The sequence below is a fragment of the Pinus tabuliformis genome, chromosome J (assembly GCF_031772625.1).
Source record: "Pinus tabuliformis cultivar Carrire ecotype Pingquan chromosome J, CPIR1, whole genome shotgun sequence".
In the NCBI taxonomy this organism is placed as follows: Eukaryota; Viridiplantae; Streptophyta; class Pinopsida; order Pinales; family Pinaceae; genus Pinus; species Pinus tabuliformis.
The window spans coordinates 1505886743-1505903247 of NC_142295.1; the positions used below are offsets into that span (position 1 = coordinate 1505886743).

A 16505-nucleotide genomic window follows, 5' to 3' on the forward strand; every position below is an offset into this window, starting at 1 on the left:
TTTCTCAGCCTGCGAGGAGGGTAAGCAACGCAATGAGGAGAAGATCTTAGAGCTTCGGCATTCAGATGAAAGGAACCTCACAAAGTGAGAGAGGGAACAAACCACGAGCAAAGACATATGGCACACAGAGTGCTGTCAAAAGCTTTACGAGTATTGGTTTGGCGAAACACCCATAATCCACGTAAGCAAGAAAACCCATCTGCTTTGACTCGCTTGAACTTTATCCGCCAGCTGTCATCTGTAAGGGGTGCCATTTGACCCAGCAATACCAATTTTTTCCATATCTTGAGAAATATAAGCCCAAAAGCACAATCCTGATAGAGAAGAAACAAGGGACTTTCATCCACAGGAACCTGTAAAGGGACTACCACCAGAAGATGAAACAAGAGTCTGATGAAACAGGTATCATGATGATCCATAATGATAGAAGAATACGACTTTTCAGAACCATTAAAGACCATTTTATGAACTGCACGAAAAGAACTCTGAAGCTGTAAACTCTCAAATAGTCTACTAAATATCCAACTCCAGCTGTCGCAGCCCAAATGACATAATATCCGATATTGAAGGCATAAATATCGTTGCACTTAATGCCATGGGTAATTGGAAGCCGTGGAATTGAAGCAAACATTTCCCACCCTAGCGAAATAGATATCACAAACATTGCTAAGTTGAAGCAGAGCATAGTGGTCACTGAAGAAAGCGCTGTTTCAAAAGAGAACTAAACTCGGACTAACACTAACCTCTACAATCAAATTGATGTTCCAAATTTTAAAATATTTTTTTCTTGAGTGATAACAGAGTGGTTGATGATCAGTATGTATTACTGTCTCTTTGCCCATTAAGTAATGTTTCCACTTTTTCACACTCTATACTAATGCATACAATTCTTTATCATATGGAGGATAGTTAACTACTGCACAATTAAATGTCTCAGAATGATAACATATGGGTTTACCGTACTGTGTCAACACTTCTCCCATGGCATAGTCATTGGCATCCATTTGGATCTCAAATGGTCTTTGAAGACCAGGCAGTGCTAGTACAGGTGTTGTACTAATCTTTTCTTTCAGGGTGTCGAAGGCTTTCTGTTGTTTGCCTCCCCACTGAAACACCTTGTTCAATCCTGTTAAAGCATGTAAGGGAGCTGTAATTAAGGAAAAGTTAGAAATGAACTTTCTCCAATATTGTGCTGCTACTAAGAAGCTTCTAACTTCTATAGTAGATTTTGGTTTAGGGCAGTTTACAATGACTACCACCTTAGAGGGATCTATCTTCAATTCACCACCCCCTACTATGTGACCCAAATAATTCAGAGATGTTTTTCCAAATTCAAATTTTGAGAGTTTAGCATAAAGTTTTTCTCTTTTTAAAACATCTAGTGTTTGCCTAACATGCTTTAAGTGTTCTTCCCATGTTTTGCTAAATATCAGAATGTCATCCAAATACACAATAACAAAATCATCAAGAAAAGGTTTGAGTACATCATTCATTAATCTCATGAAAGTAGTAGGAGCATTAGTTAAGCCAAAAGGCATAACCAGCCACTCATAAAATCCATGTTTTGTTTTGAAAGCAATCTTCCATGCATCTTGTTCTGCAACTCTGACTTGATGGTATCCACTGTGCAAGTCTAACTTGGAAAAATAAACAACTTATTTCAATTGATCTAACAGATCATCTATGTGAGGAAGGGGATAATGATTTTTTATTGTTATCTTATTCAGTGCTCGGTAATCAATGCAAATTCTCCACGAGCCATCTTTATTTCTCACCAAAACGATTGGTGACTGACATGGTGATGTGATAGGTATGATGAAACCCTTCTCGAGCAACTCCTGCACCTGCTTCTTGATTTTATCATTCCTAAATCAGACAACCTGCACATTCCAATGTTAGGCAATGGAGCGTCTTGCTCCAAAATAATATCATGCACTATTTCCTTTTTGTGTGGCATATCTTTTGGTTCTTAAAACAAGATATCATACTCTGAAACAACCTTTTCTAAATCAGCTTGCTGTTTAGCATTACAGCCTTCAAATACATTGGTTTTATCAGGTTTCTTTTCCTTTACAACCATTAGTAAGAATTGTTTACATGAATTTATCATTCGTTTCATCTGCCCAAAGTTTATGAGAGTATAATTATTCGTGAGCTTATGAGCTCTTACAAAGTATTTGATTCCATCTTTAACAAGTAGATACTTGTTCTCCGCTCTATAGAAAATAGCTTTTCTCTCATACAAGTAAGGACTTCCTAAAACAATTCCACATATATCTAAAGGAATTATGTCTAACTCAACCTCATCTACAAATGTTGATCCAAAAGAAAACTTGAGTTTGCATTGTCTAGTCACTTGTAGTTTGTGATTTATCATTTAACCATCCTAATGGGTATGGTTTCTTGTGAGGTCTAGTTACTAATCCCTACTTCTTTACAATTGCTTCAGAAATTAAATTTACTTGTGAGCCACTATCAAGCAAAGTATCAATCTTTTGATGTTTGGAAATAACTAGAATATGGAAAAGCTCATGCCTTTTTCTCTCATTTTCTTCATCAATAGTAGATTGTGCAGAATTACTAGTAGATGCTTCAAAATTCTTACCTTTCATACTTGTGGCTGCAATAGTTGTTTCATCTCTTTAGTTTGACCCCAAATCCTTCTGAATAGCTGCAGCAGCCTTCTTCTTCTTGCCCTCGAACTTCTTAGGTCTCAGCTCTGGATGCAAAATCCAACAATTCTCATCATCATGCCCATCCTTTTTACATTGAGTGCATGAAGCCTTGTTTTTCCGTGCAGTGTTAGCCTTCCTTGCTTTCAATTTCTGCTTTTTTTTCTCCTTATTCTTGCTTGCAGTGTTGGGATGATCCCCCAAGTTCTGGACTTCCATTCTTTCCTCTAGGTTCTAGATGAGTAGCTTGTACAGATACCTCATCTATACTAGTGGGATTAAACATGAGGATAGTGTGCCTCATGTAGCTGTGTAGACCACCAATGTACTTCAACAGAGTCTCAGGTGAGTCTAATGAGATTCCTAGAATCAATACTCTCTTTCTAAATTCTTTAGTGTACCCTTGCACACTTTACCCTTTAACCTATCGAAGAGTTTACCAACTCATCATGGCTTGCTGCATGTAGGCCAATGGATAGAACTACTTTTTGATTGCAGGAACAAATTCACTCCAGACAGAGATAGTCTTAACATGTCTCTTCATGTCAGCTTGGGTCCTGCCTTACCACCAAACCAAGGTAGTGCCTCCAATGGGTAGGCTTTCCAGCTAAATCTTGCTCTTGTCTAAGTCGATACTCTGCACTCTACAATAAACATCAATTTTTCTAATCCAATTGTCCAGCTTTTCTGCATTCAACTCTCCATCATATATAGGTAAATCAAATTTAACATCTAGTTTGATCAAAGATGCTTTCTTTTTGTGTTCAGGGCTATTAGGAGGTGTGAGAAAGCTTTCCTCTTTCCCTTTTCCTTTTGAGTGGTCATGGAAGTGAGACTCATCTTCTCCTTTGTCTTGTTTAGAGCTTGATGAATCTTCATCCTTATGTTTTCTAAAGTCCCTATACATTTCCTCTACCATGGACTTTATGGCTAGGAAACTATCTATGAATTGAGGGTCTGGCCCCATAGAACCTTCCTCTGACATTGTCTTCTGAGGATAGACTCTCCCAATTTCAGGATTAGTTTCAACCAACTCTCCTTCTCCTAATTTGAACTTTGATCTAGTTAGCATTCAACAGCTAAATCCAACACAAGCTTGTCTAACCTTAACAGCCTAGAGCTCTGATACCACTTGATTTGAAATTCACTCATGAGTGCTCTCAGTTAAATAATTAATGAATGAAGGTATTACAGACTCATGTGCTGCTGTGTGTCTATGTTATCTTAGGCAATGGATCGATTAGATTGCAAAATACATAGACAATGGAAAATGGAAAACAATAAGAGAACACAGTAGGAAAATATAAGAACACAACACATTAATAAGGAGTTCACCCTATTCTCCAGGGCTATGTCTCTGGTTCAGATTTCAGTGGTGGCCTTTTCTTATTGTGTCTTTAAAGAAAAGATTACAATGAGGAGCTCAACTTGAGTCTCCTGAAACAGAGGATGCTTGGTAGGGTTGTTCTTGGATTCCCCATGCCACTAGAGTGCACAGACTCTTTCCTTACCAAGTCTCAACCTCTTTGGTCTTTAATGGGAGGAGCCCCATGTGGTACTCAATTCCTGACAGATCCTCATAGGTATTGCTTGAACCTATCAAGCCTTCCATCTGTTAGATGTTGCCTTACGCTGCAGGTTAGCTCATCTCTCTGTTTTTCTACCTCTTGCTTCATTGTCTCTTTCGTCTTTTTTTCACTGTTCCCTTTTCTAGTTCTTTCTTCGCTTCTCTGTTTTGTTCTTTGTCTGTTCATGGCTTCAAGCCAATTTGTCTCATGACTGCTCACTTCCTCTTCCACCCCTTCAGGTCGCCTACTATTGTTCGCTTGGAGTCCCCTACCTCTGCGTCATCACCAACGTCTCATAGGGAGGTGGCCACTTGTCCTCTCACGAACTGCGCCAACTCTTCCTCAATGGTTCGGTATTTTGGTTATGTTGTGAAATGATTCGTCCACCAACTCAGCAGTCAAATCGGACTTCATACTTTTATATGCCGCAGCTTAATTCCCTCGTCACATCCAGTTTTCCATCGACACAATCTCCGCCATCAGATCTGGAGCCCCTAGATCCTATTGTGTTCGCTCATTTCCCGCGGTTGACTTTCTCAATTGTTAGCACATGATGAGAGGTAGTTTTCTCTCTCATCCGCCAGACATGCATCATGCGATGAATGGATTCACTCGTTCTCTGCCAGATTCGCTTAGCGCCCCAAGGTGCCTCTGATATTTTGCCGGTTTCGGAGCACGTGACTCGCCTTTCGCCTTAGCGCTTTCCCTATGGTTTCTCAGCTTCCCATGTGACCGAACGCTCAGGGCCTTTCCTTCTCGAGGGGTTTTTCCCAGCGAATCGCGGATCAGAAATGGCCTATGTTTCCCGATCCAGGCTTCCCAACTGCCAATTTGCCTCCTATGTGGTCTCCATGGGCCTCGGTCAGCGCGCTTTGACCAAGGTCCTCATCGTTCCTTGCTGGCTACAAAATGACACTATCTAGAGGTCTTCTTGATAGCTCTTTGTTCATAAATTCAAAGTCTGTCCTGATTTGATACAGTCATGGCACTTTGATAATTTTCATGGATCCAATTCGGATCATTACCAAATCACAAAAGATGGGGTAGAATATATTGTAAGGGATCATAAAAAAAAAATCAATGCCAGCCTTGTAAATGTAGGACAAATGAAGAGGTTGGTGAATTCCAGTAATAGTTGCATGCTTATGGTTGTAAGGGAAAAAGATGCAGAATTATCCAATGCTTTCTAGGGTTGTGATCATGTGCATAAAAATGAATTATGTGAATTAATTTCTGACTATGATGAGATGTTTCAGGAACCAAGGGGATTACCTCCGAAGAGGAAAATCCAACATGAGATCCATTTGCAGCATGACGCTCCTTTACTGAATATTGGCATGTACAGGATGTTGAGATGGAGGAGATCAAAAAGCAGGTGCAGGAACTATTGAACCAAGGGGTCATTATACCGAGCACTTCTCCATGCAGCTCACCAATTGTCTTAGTGTCGAAGAAAGATGGCACGTGGAGGATGTGCGTGGACTATCGAGCACTAAACAAAATCACGGTGAAAAATCGTTACCCTCTTTCCCACATTGATGACTTATTAGATTAGTTAAAGAATGCTATCTATTTCACCAAATTGGATTTGCATAGTGGTTATCACCAGGTTTGAAATCCAGAGCATGATGTGTGGAAAACCACCTTCATGACCAAACAGGGGTTGTTCGAATGGATGGTGATGCCATTCGGACTTTGCAACGCTCTAGCCACTTTCATGAGGGTCATGAATGATCTCTTTAGGCCTTTCATTGATGAATTTTTTCTTGTATATCTAGATGATATTCTTATCTTTAATAAAAGTTGGAATGAACATGTATGCCATGTGAAGAAAGTGCTTGATGTATTGAAAAAAGAAAAACTCTATGTAAAATTGTCAAAGTGTGAATTTGGGAAAACCTCTTTGGTTTACCTAGGTCATATTGTTGTTCATGGTCAGCTAAAAATTGATCCTTCTAAAGTTGAAGCAATTGTAAATTGGCCTAAGCTTACTAGTGTAACCGAGGTTCTCAACTTTTTGGGTGTTGTACAATATTGGAGGAGATTTATTGCCAATTTCTCTATTATTGCAGCATCTTTATACACATTGAAAAGTGTAAAGAAAGTATTTCAATGGGGAGGAAAGTAGTATAAGTCCTTTGAAACATTGAAAGAAAATATCAGCACCGCACCAGTCTTGGCCTTACCATATCTCCAACATCCATTCATGATCAAAATAGACACCATTGTACTGATGCAGCAAAAGAAGCCGATCTGTTACCATTAAGAGAAGTTCTCTCAGGCTATAATAAAATATCCAACTTATGACAAGGAATTATATGCCTTGGTCTAGAGTGTGGAAAAGTGGAAACAATACCTGATCAGCAAGGAGACCATCATCCATATGGATCATCAGCCCTTGCAGTATCTTTAGTCACAAACCAAGTTGTAACAATCTTGTCATTTCCAGTGGATGGGTTTTCTTCAAGAGTTTCATATGGTAATAAAGTATAAGAAGGGAACTAGCAACAAAGTGGCCAATATGCTATCTTGCCCTCCTATTTCTACTTCTATTATTTTGCATAATGCTTCGTTATCTTTTGAAAGTTATGTTGAACAATATGCTAACGATGATGACTTTAAGGAGATTTATGCAAAACTAACCCATGGTTCACAGGTGGACAACTATCACTTGCAGGGGAAATTGTTGTATCACCTGGGAAAATTGTGCATACCCACAGGAGAAAGGGTACATGTAATCCGGGAGGCCCACACCTCCATTGTGTCTGGTCATTTTGGTATTGAAAAAACTGTGTCATGTAAAAATATTTTGTTTTTGGCCTCATATGAAGAACATTGTGACTTGCTATGTAAAGGGATGTCTGATGTGTTCTGTTTCAAAGCCCTGTAATAGAAAATGTAGGCTCTACACACCACTCCCTATTCCGAGTCATCCATGGGAAAGTGTGTCTATGGATTTTCTAGGAGGTTTGCCTTTATCTAGAAAAAGTCACGACTATTTGTATGTCGTCGTTGACTGTTTTAGTAAGATGTGTATTTTAATGCCCTATAAAAAGCAGATCACTGTAGAGAAGACTACTCATATTTTCTTTTAGCATGTTTGGGTCCATTTTGGGTTGCCTACATCGATTTTGTCTGATCAGGACTCTCGCTTTCTTGGAAAGTTTTGGACCAGCGTGTGGAAGATGATGGACACCAAGTTGAAAAGAATCACGACATTCCATCTGCAGGCTGACAGACAGACAAAGGTTTTCAACCAAACTATGGTACACTTGTTGTGAGGCTATTTTGGAAAAAATCCTAAGTTGTGGGATGAGCATCTTCCATATGTGCAGCATTCCTACAATCGAGAAGTGAACTCATATATGCATTGTTCACCATTTGAGACATGTTTTGGCTACTTGCCAAAAGAACCTTTTGATATGGTCTTTGGAAGGAAAGATGACTCCAGTGGACATGATGAAAGGGACAAAGCGCAGTAGTTCATTCAGACCAATTGATTCACCAAGAAGTACAGGAGCTATTGGAGAAAAGTCAAGCCTGGTACAAGGCTCAACATGACAAACACTCAGTCGACCATCAATTTCAAGTGGGCGACAAAGTGTGGTTCCATATCAGCAAGGACAAGATGAAGGGAGAAGGGAAGAAGTTGTGAACAATCTGGTATGGTCCATTCACCATCTTAGAGAAGATTGGAAACAATGCCTTTCGTCTTGATTTGCCGATATATATGAAAATGTACTCTATAGTGAATGTGGAGAACTTAAAGTTGTATGAGTCACCATAGATTATGGCCACCGAAGAGTTGGGCACAATTCCTACAGTTGATGACTTTGCACCAGAGTATCTCGATGAGTTACCTAAGGACATCATCCTTGACAGAAGAACCAGGAATTCACGACAAGGAGATGTGGAATACCTTTGAGTGGTTTCAAGGGAATGCACCCTAGCAAGGAAAAATGGCTGGAAAAAGAAAGAGTGAGGGAACAATTCCCTCACTTGCCAATTGACTGATAAAGCTTTTGGTGGTCCAAAAGCTCCTCAATGGGGAGGGTTGATCCAAGCGGATCTCTAGACACTAATGGCATGGAAAAGGCTCAAAATTCAAAGTGACGGAAATATTATGAACTTGACATCAGATCGAAGTGCTCATCGCCATGATTCCAACAGTGCAAACGACACTCAAATCTAAGTCCAAGTGAAGGAGATAGAGGCAGTCAAAGTTGGGTTGACTTTTTGATGAATGGGTAGGATTAATAAGGACACAATTTGAACTTTTTTGGTGTACAAATTCGGACAATTCTGGCTAGATTCATGGCAAAATTGTCGCCTAGTTAAAACGACTCCTTCGGTCAAAAATACAATTTTTCAAAGATGGCACATGGTTTTGTTTTAAACAAAAAAAATATAAAAAATAGGGTGGCGGGCCACCAACCCTGCCACCCCAAATCTATCCATATAACAGCAATGCTAATTATGGAGGGGTAGGGCACGAGCCCCCTCCCCTTCCCCCATCCCACGGAATGGTTACAACAGCAAACAAACGGGGTCGGTGGTCATGACCCCACCACCCCACACAACGATTCAATGTATAATGGGTGGTGGGCTGGCCCTTGGGGCACGGACCCAACCATGCCCAAAAACATACACCACCAACCTTAATTGCAATGGAGCCAATGGAGGTATGGTGGGCAGGCCGCTTAAGGCAGGCTCAACCCAACAATATGTTAAATAAAGGACTTGTGGTATTAAAAAAGGAGGAGGTGGCGTTTGACCACCTGACCTTCTCCATCATAACTGGATCATAAACCAACATGCCAACCATCAACTTGGGAAAATACACTGGTGAATTTATATATAAATGCAGTTTATTAGTGCACCTAGGAGAGGAGGTAGTGCACACAGTTCGAGGCAGAATTTTGCAGGAGGGCCGAATTTCCACATTGTCAAATTTTGACAAATTTTATATGGTTTCAGCATTTCTCGATGCCATGAACGCAATGGTGCTATCTATTTCTCCATTAAATTTTTGCATTTTTTAGCCATTTTTCGGTATGGAGGTATAAAACTCCTTTTTGTAACTGATGCTTGTACTCTTCTTTCTCATGCCACTTAATGAATGAAGGCCTCCCCACTGATCGAACAGGGCCCGGAGACGTAGTCCAAGTCAGATGAACTCCGTTATCAAGTATTGTTGTCTTCTTTCACACTTTATGTGTTTCTCCTCTTCTCTATCTACAGATTAAATTTCTATGTTAAGCTACAATTTATGCATGTAATTCTTTAACACATCTATAAGCAAAAGATTTTGGATTAGAAACTGAGTCTACTATGTTTTTGTAGTGAATAAAAGGAAGGGTTGGAGTGCCTTAGGAGCTTCCTCTGATCATAAAATCATATTTGGAGGTCATTATTCATCTATACTAAGTCATAGTTGCAGTCAGGGTCAAAACCGATGAAGCAAAGTGGTGTTACAGATTTGCTACAGGAAGGGACAAATTTGCTACTGGAGACAACATAATTGCTACAGGAGGAGATAACTCACCGAATGACAAAGTAAATCAAATGAAAATAGGAAGGGAATTTTCTTTTTTATTGATTAGCATGTCTTAAGTCTCCATTCCAAGTGGAATCACTCCAAAATACCCTTGTTCACATGTGCTAACAAATAACACAAAATTACTAGTCTAAAATCTGGAAATTCGAGAACTAGTGAGTTAGTTAACCTATAAAATGCCTAACCAAATCAAGTGAAAATTCAACGGGGTAGTTTTTCTTATTAAATTGAATGCTTTTATGATTGAATTCAAGTGGAATAAACTAAAATGAAACTCATTAACATGTTATAAAAAATAACAGAAAATTACTACTATTTTCCTACAAGGACTTCAAGAAATTCTAGATTCATGAACTAGTAACCCAATCCAACTAGCTCAATGATGAAGATGATTTTTCCAATCTATTATATGGATGCATAATTATTTTGTCTCTATGAATAACCTACCAAAAAACTCACTTCAACCATTTAACCGAATCCTACAACAAAAGATGCATCAATACTAAATGCAGAAATAGGTAAAACAAGAATAAGAGATGCATGTGCATAAGAAGTAAAAATAAGAAAATAAAATTATGAAAAGGGGCTCTAAGGCTCCTGGGATGGCCAAGGCCAAGGATACTCAGGGTCCTATGAAGGACACCAAGATTTAGAAGCTAAAAATGGCACCAAACTATTATTTGAATCAATCCAAGTACATCCCTGCTAGAAATGAAAGTGGAGCTACAAAAATACAAGTTTTTTCCACAAGAAGACTATGAAATACATGCCCCTAGAGGAAAATTCGAATTTGTACTTATACAAAAATGATGGCGAATCATTCTCTTTGAAAGGAGGAATATTTACCTTCCAAAATACCTCAAATAGTGGATTTGGTTCCCAATAGTAGGAATCTACATTAAATGACAGGGAACACATTCCTAGATTTTCTCAATCATTGGAGCTCCAGAATTTGTGCAATAATTTCATGATATCCTATTGATTTATTATCAAATATTGATCCTCCTATAGTAGGGAGAAAGTCCCTAGATTATGTCCTCCTCCAAATCTTTGTAATCTGCCCAATATTCTCACAAAATTCTAAAAGAATAAAATAATATTAGGCACAAATATGAAATTATCTTTAAACCCTCCTAATTAACACATTAAGGCTAGAAAAAAATTATTAAGTGTAGAAGGAGAGGTTTAATATAGCCTTCACATGCCTAAGAAAGGTTATATGCGCCTTAATTTGTGTCTAATTTAGAGGCCCATTACTAGAATAATATAAGAGGCCCAATCCCCTTCTTGAAAAGTCCTTTCCTTGATATGCTTGTCATGCCAAACCTTCCTGTGCAAATTTATGAATTTAGTGTGTAAGAGAGCTTTCATTTTTAACTCATCTAGGCCATTTAGTTTGAGACACCTTTCTTGCTGTGTTGTGGTGACATCTAAGTCCAATTGAGCTGCGATTCTCAAAGTGTTATATTCAAACTCAATAGAAAATAGAGCTTTCTTCCCATCAACCAAATCATATGGAGTGAATCCAATGGTGGTTTTCAAAGTGGTATTGTAGGCCCAAGTGGCCTCTACTAGTATCTCTACCCAATATTTCCTGCTGCTTCTAACAATCTTGGTGAGGATGCTCTCCAATACTTTGTTTGTGACCTCTACTTTCCCATTTGCTTGAGGGTGATTCATATGGAGTGAATCAAATGGTGGTTTTCAAAGTGGTATTGTAGGCCCAAGTGGCCTCTACTAGTATCTCTACCTAATATTTCCTGCTGCTTCTAACAATCTTGGTGAGGATGCTCTCCAATGCTTTGTTTGTGACCTCTACTTGCCCATTTGATTGAGGGTGATAGGCAATGGATATCTTGTGCTTGATATGGTGTTGCCTCATGAGATATCCAATCAAATTAGATGTGAATTTTGCTCCTTAATCAGTGACTACCTCCCTTGGATACCCAAACTTGTAGAAGATGTTTTCTCTTAAAAAAAAAATCCACTTCTTCTCAGTTGCTTCTTTTACTTCCTTTGTCTCAGCCCACTTGTCAAGTAATTAGTGCACATAATGATGTAATTTTTTTGTCTTGATGGTGGATCAATTGGCCCAATGAAATCCATGCCCCAATTTTCAAATGGATCTAAGGCCACTTGAGGTTTTAAGGGCATTCATCCCTAGGTGTGGGTTTTCCCTTCCTTTGGCACTGATTACATCTAGTGGTATATCCCCTTTTATCTTCATGTAAAGTGGGCCAATAGTAACCAACTTGCAAAAATTTAAAGGCTATCATTTTTGCAGCAAAATGGCCTCCACATGGCCAATCATGAAATTATGAGAGGATGTCAAAGAACTCCTCTTCCCTTACACATCTCCTTAAGATTTGATTTGGTCTCAATCTAAAAATATTGCCCCCAATCCAAGTGAAAGGAGAGATTTCCCTTACAATCTTGATTTTCTCCTAGGATGATAGATTAGGAGCAAACCTCCCAACAAACAAGTAGTTTTCTATGTCATCAAACCAAGGAGAAAGCACAAATATGGAAAAGAGCTGCTCATCTGGCATTTGATCATCTACCATCTCTTCATTACCTGAAAGCAAGGTTAACTTGGACAAAAAATCTGCAACTACATTTTCTTTCCCTAGTTTGCTAATAATAGTCAAATCAAATTATTGTAACAATAAAAACCATATAATTATCCTAGCATTAATATTATGTTTGTTCATCAAATATTTAATGACTGCATGATCAGTATGAATAACAGTTTGGTACCCAGTGATATAGTGCCTGAATTTGTTTAAAAAATGTACTACAACCAAGAGCTCTTTTCCAGTGACAGTGTAATTTAGCTCTACTTTAGACAAATTCTTACTAATGAAATAAATATCATAAGGAAACTCATACTCTACTTATCACAAGCCCCCCCTCCCCCCCACTTCTTTATCAGATGCACCAGTATGGATATGGAAAGGCAATGCCCAGTTGGCACCCCTTAGGATGCGTGTAGTCGTCAACTTTTCTTTCAACACTTCAAGGGCCTCTTGAAAACTACTGGTCCAACAAAAATCTGAATCTTTGTGTTGTTGGGAAAAGTATCCAATTCGGAATGCCCCTATCCCACTCTAAGAGGTGATAGTGCCTTAGCAACAAACGAAGTAAACTAATTGAGTAATCTTCTTTATGAGATGTAAATGAGGAAGAAGGATGTAATTAACCGGTGTCTTCCGCTAGTTTGTTGATCCAAATCACTCCTCCCTTCAGTAGCTCCCAGCTTCTTTCTCCTTCATCGGCCCAGCTTCACCGAATTCCTGCAAGATCACAAGAGAGAGAAACTACATGAAGATACAGATATACATTCATAAAAAGCTCAAGATCAGATTAAGCTAAACATGTAAGCATAACAAAACATCATTGGTACACAACATGTAGGAGAAACTCAAATAGTTTATTGATAGAGTAATAAAGTCCAAGAGGAGATACAACCAAGTGAGGCCCGATCAAGCATCTACCTCCCAGCAAAGGAATCCCTTCCTCTCCTCCAACAAAGCATAAATCACCCAATGTACTAATCTCAATCTCAAACCAACAGCAATTCTCTGCAAAGTACAAAATTCCAGCCTCCTGAACCTCTGGGTGAGAGATCCATATATAGATGTAAGCAGAGAGGATGAGTCAGCTTATGTTTTGACTTGTGGCTTCTCTCTGTCAGTTCTTGCTTCCACTTGGAGGTTGAGAACCTCTTACTCATCACTAGTCAAATTCATTGAGGCAAGTGTCATTGGAGAAGATTCTAGAAGCTTCCAGGGTCTTTCCACCTCGTTGAATGAGCTTGCCATTTGTCATTTCCCGCTCACCGCACCCTGGTAGTGCTTCCACCTGCGTTGCAGTGCACCTAGCCAGTGTAGTCTCTGCATTTCAACGCAGGCAGCTAGTGGAGCCTCTGAATTGATCCTGAATTGACTGTTTCTGAGTGGTTTTTTGGTGGAGAACTTCTGGGAGAAGCTGTCATTGGTTGACCTTGTTCCTTTAGGAGCTGTAACAACATCTTTAGGGACTTTGGATCCCTTGAATTATGGACATTTCATGCTTATAGCTGTAAGGCACAAAAATGTCTATAACAGTTGCCCCCTAAAGTATGAGGCCGTTTATCGGGTGAAATGCTTTATTAGGAGGATCCGAAGTTCATTCAATGCCGGGAGGAGACCTGTAATAAGATACAATACAATACATTATTTTTCATACTGTTTTCATGATCTAGCTGAGGCGGTCATTCCCATGCTCAGCTTTATAAATTCATTTTTATGTACATAGGACAGACAGTTGTCTGATGATAGACTGATGATCCTGCTGAAATCATCATCCTTTGGTAGGATGATTGTCTGTGCTGCAATGCTGTACATGTCAATGTCTTTATTTTTCCTGAATATATATCGCAGCCCGGATGGATGAAACTAGATCCGGGGTCTTCAAACTCGTTCGATCTTCACTCTAAGTACAAGTCGATCCATGTGAGGAATGTTTTGAAGTTGAACATGGAAAGACATCGCTTGATTACCAGTCAATGAGGTAAACCGTTAACAAGCGCGAGAGGAATCACCGATAATGATAATGACCCTCAAGGTACTGCAGTACAATTCACGTGGTGTGAATAAAGGACTTGGCATCGAACACCACGAAAAATCTTTCGGTCGAAGGTCATTGATGTATACCCGTCGCCGGAAGTGAGAAACTTGCCATTGAGGCATGCAAGCTTCAAAGTACTGAAAGGGTTGTTCCTAGATCAACTTCTTGGATAATGAGCTGATGTCGACAAGAAGCGATCCGTCAAAGGAGGGCCTTAATGTATCCCACATCAGTGACACGGAACGGAGCAAATGATTTTGATGGAGGTGAAAACGATCCGATGATATATAGTTCAGGGTGGCGGTCATGAAAGAATGAAGGATAATGTATGGTAGTGGATGGGACACGGTTGACTTCTCTGGATGACTTCTCTTGAACATATCGGCAACACTTGTGTGATGGATTGGTAGCATTTATCCCAAAGGTGGATGGTATGGCGAGACCATGGCGATGTGACCGTGAATGAAACAACCCAACCCGACTCAGGCACGGAGTGGAAGTGTCATGTTCAAGAGCGACTTGCTACCAATAAAGTTCTTTGAGTTTCTTCACAATTTTTCCCCAGTCATTGCTGACCAGTACCTCTTTATTTTTGTCAAGATTGAGGAGGATAACATATGCTTGTTCTATAATTTTCCCTTCGGGCAAACCCATCGCTATGTTTTAACGAGCCTAGCGATAGTGAAACTCGTTCTCGTCTAAAGACAAGTTTTTCGCTATTTAATGTTTTTAACGAGTCTAATGACAAAGATAACTCGGTCCTTTTCATTTTTAGAGAGTCTGAAAAGGTACGTAAAGTTAACTCCGAAAGTCCTTTTTCGTCATCTAATCCCTTAAGTCCGAAAAAGTGTAAAACAATACAGAAGGGATGAATTTTCAATAGTTTTTACGAGCCGAACAAAACAAGCGCTCGATCTTTTTGTGCAATAATCCCTCAGGTCATAAAAAAGATTAAAATCTAGAGGAGGGATAGCACTTCCGGTCGCTTTAACGACCTGGAAGGCCAAAACTCGGCAATCTTTTCATATTTTACGAGTTAGATGAAAAGAGCTTAAAGAAGACTCGTCTTTTGAGGAACGAGTGATAAAACGGGTAGCAGCTGATTCCAGGTACAGGTTGGAATTTTCCAATCACGACAGTGTCACAAGGATGGCTAGTGAAATCACTCTTCGCAGCTGTTCCTCAAAATGGGTAAACAATCATATGGAGGTGAACGATCGGCCAATGGAAAAGTGGAGGTGACGGTTCAAACACGACCAAGGCTTTAATGGCTGATAATGTTACATTCACGGTGATTATTTACCGGAGGGTAGTTCATTTTTTAACGAGCTTAAACGCAGAAAAACACTGCTCGATCTTATGTTTATTTTTTAACGAGCATGAACTATGTGCTAAAACTGCTCGATTATCCAGTCATATGATAAGAATGTCTCATGTAAGATGCCATTTTTTATGGAGCTTGCACCTTACCAAATCTATGCCCCGCATCCTTTCTTTATGCAAGTTCGGAAACGACTAATCCTACGAGTTTAAAGGGTTAGACCTACAGGTTTAAAGGGAGGACCTAAAAATTTAAAAAATAAATAGCCGCCCCTTGCTTGCACTCCAAAAGGTTTGCATGCCCCCAGGTATAAAATAGAGTTTCAAGGTTACCTCTACTTCACTTCCACTAAAACAATTGTTTTACCGAGAGAGGCCTACCTCTTTCAGGTTACCCAAAGATTGTTCTGTTAATCTTTCAAACAAAACACTTCTTCGGCGATGTCTACCGAGATAAACAAAGGTGAGCGACGATGCCCGCCAACTCACATAACTTTGACAAAAGAATCTTATTCTAGAACAACCCCTCTTCCAACCACAGACGGGGTACGGACTAGTCATATTCTCCCGCGGAAACCTACCCTATACCCAAAGTTGTCCTGCCGAAGCAGACCAGGACGCATGCCCCCTAGGTTCCAGTCATATCCTTCCGAATCACTCGCGCTCATCGGGAGGATGGACCGTGGGTTGAGATATTTCTTGCATGAAGAGACCATTTAGGGATGGTATATGACTATTTGCGATGCGTGATCCGGGAAATGAAAGCTGGTCCACGAGCTT

General features: G+C 39.6%; 1 protein-coding gene across 1 annotated transcript in view; it reads right to left on the reverse strand.

Moving 5' to 3' along the window:
• LOC149233153 (uncharacterized) overlaps window positions 1–16505 on the reverse strand; it is a 52393-nt gene that overhangs the window by 1993 nt on the left and 33895 nt on the right. The gene's annotated exons all lie outside the window — the stretch shown is intronic.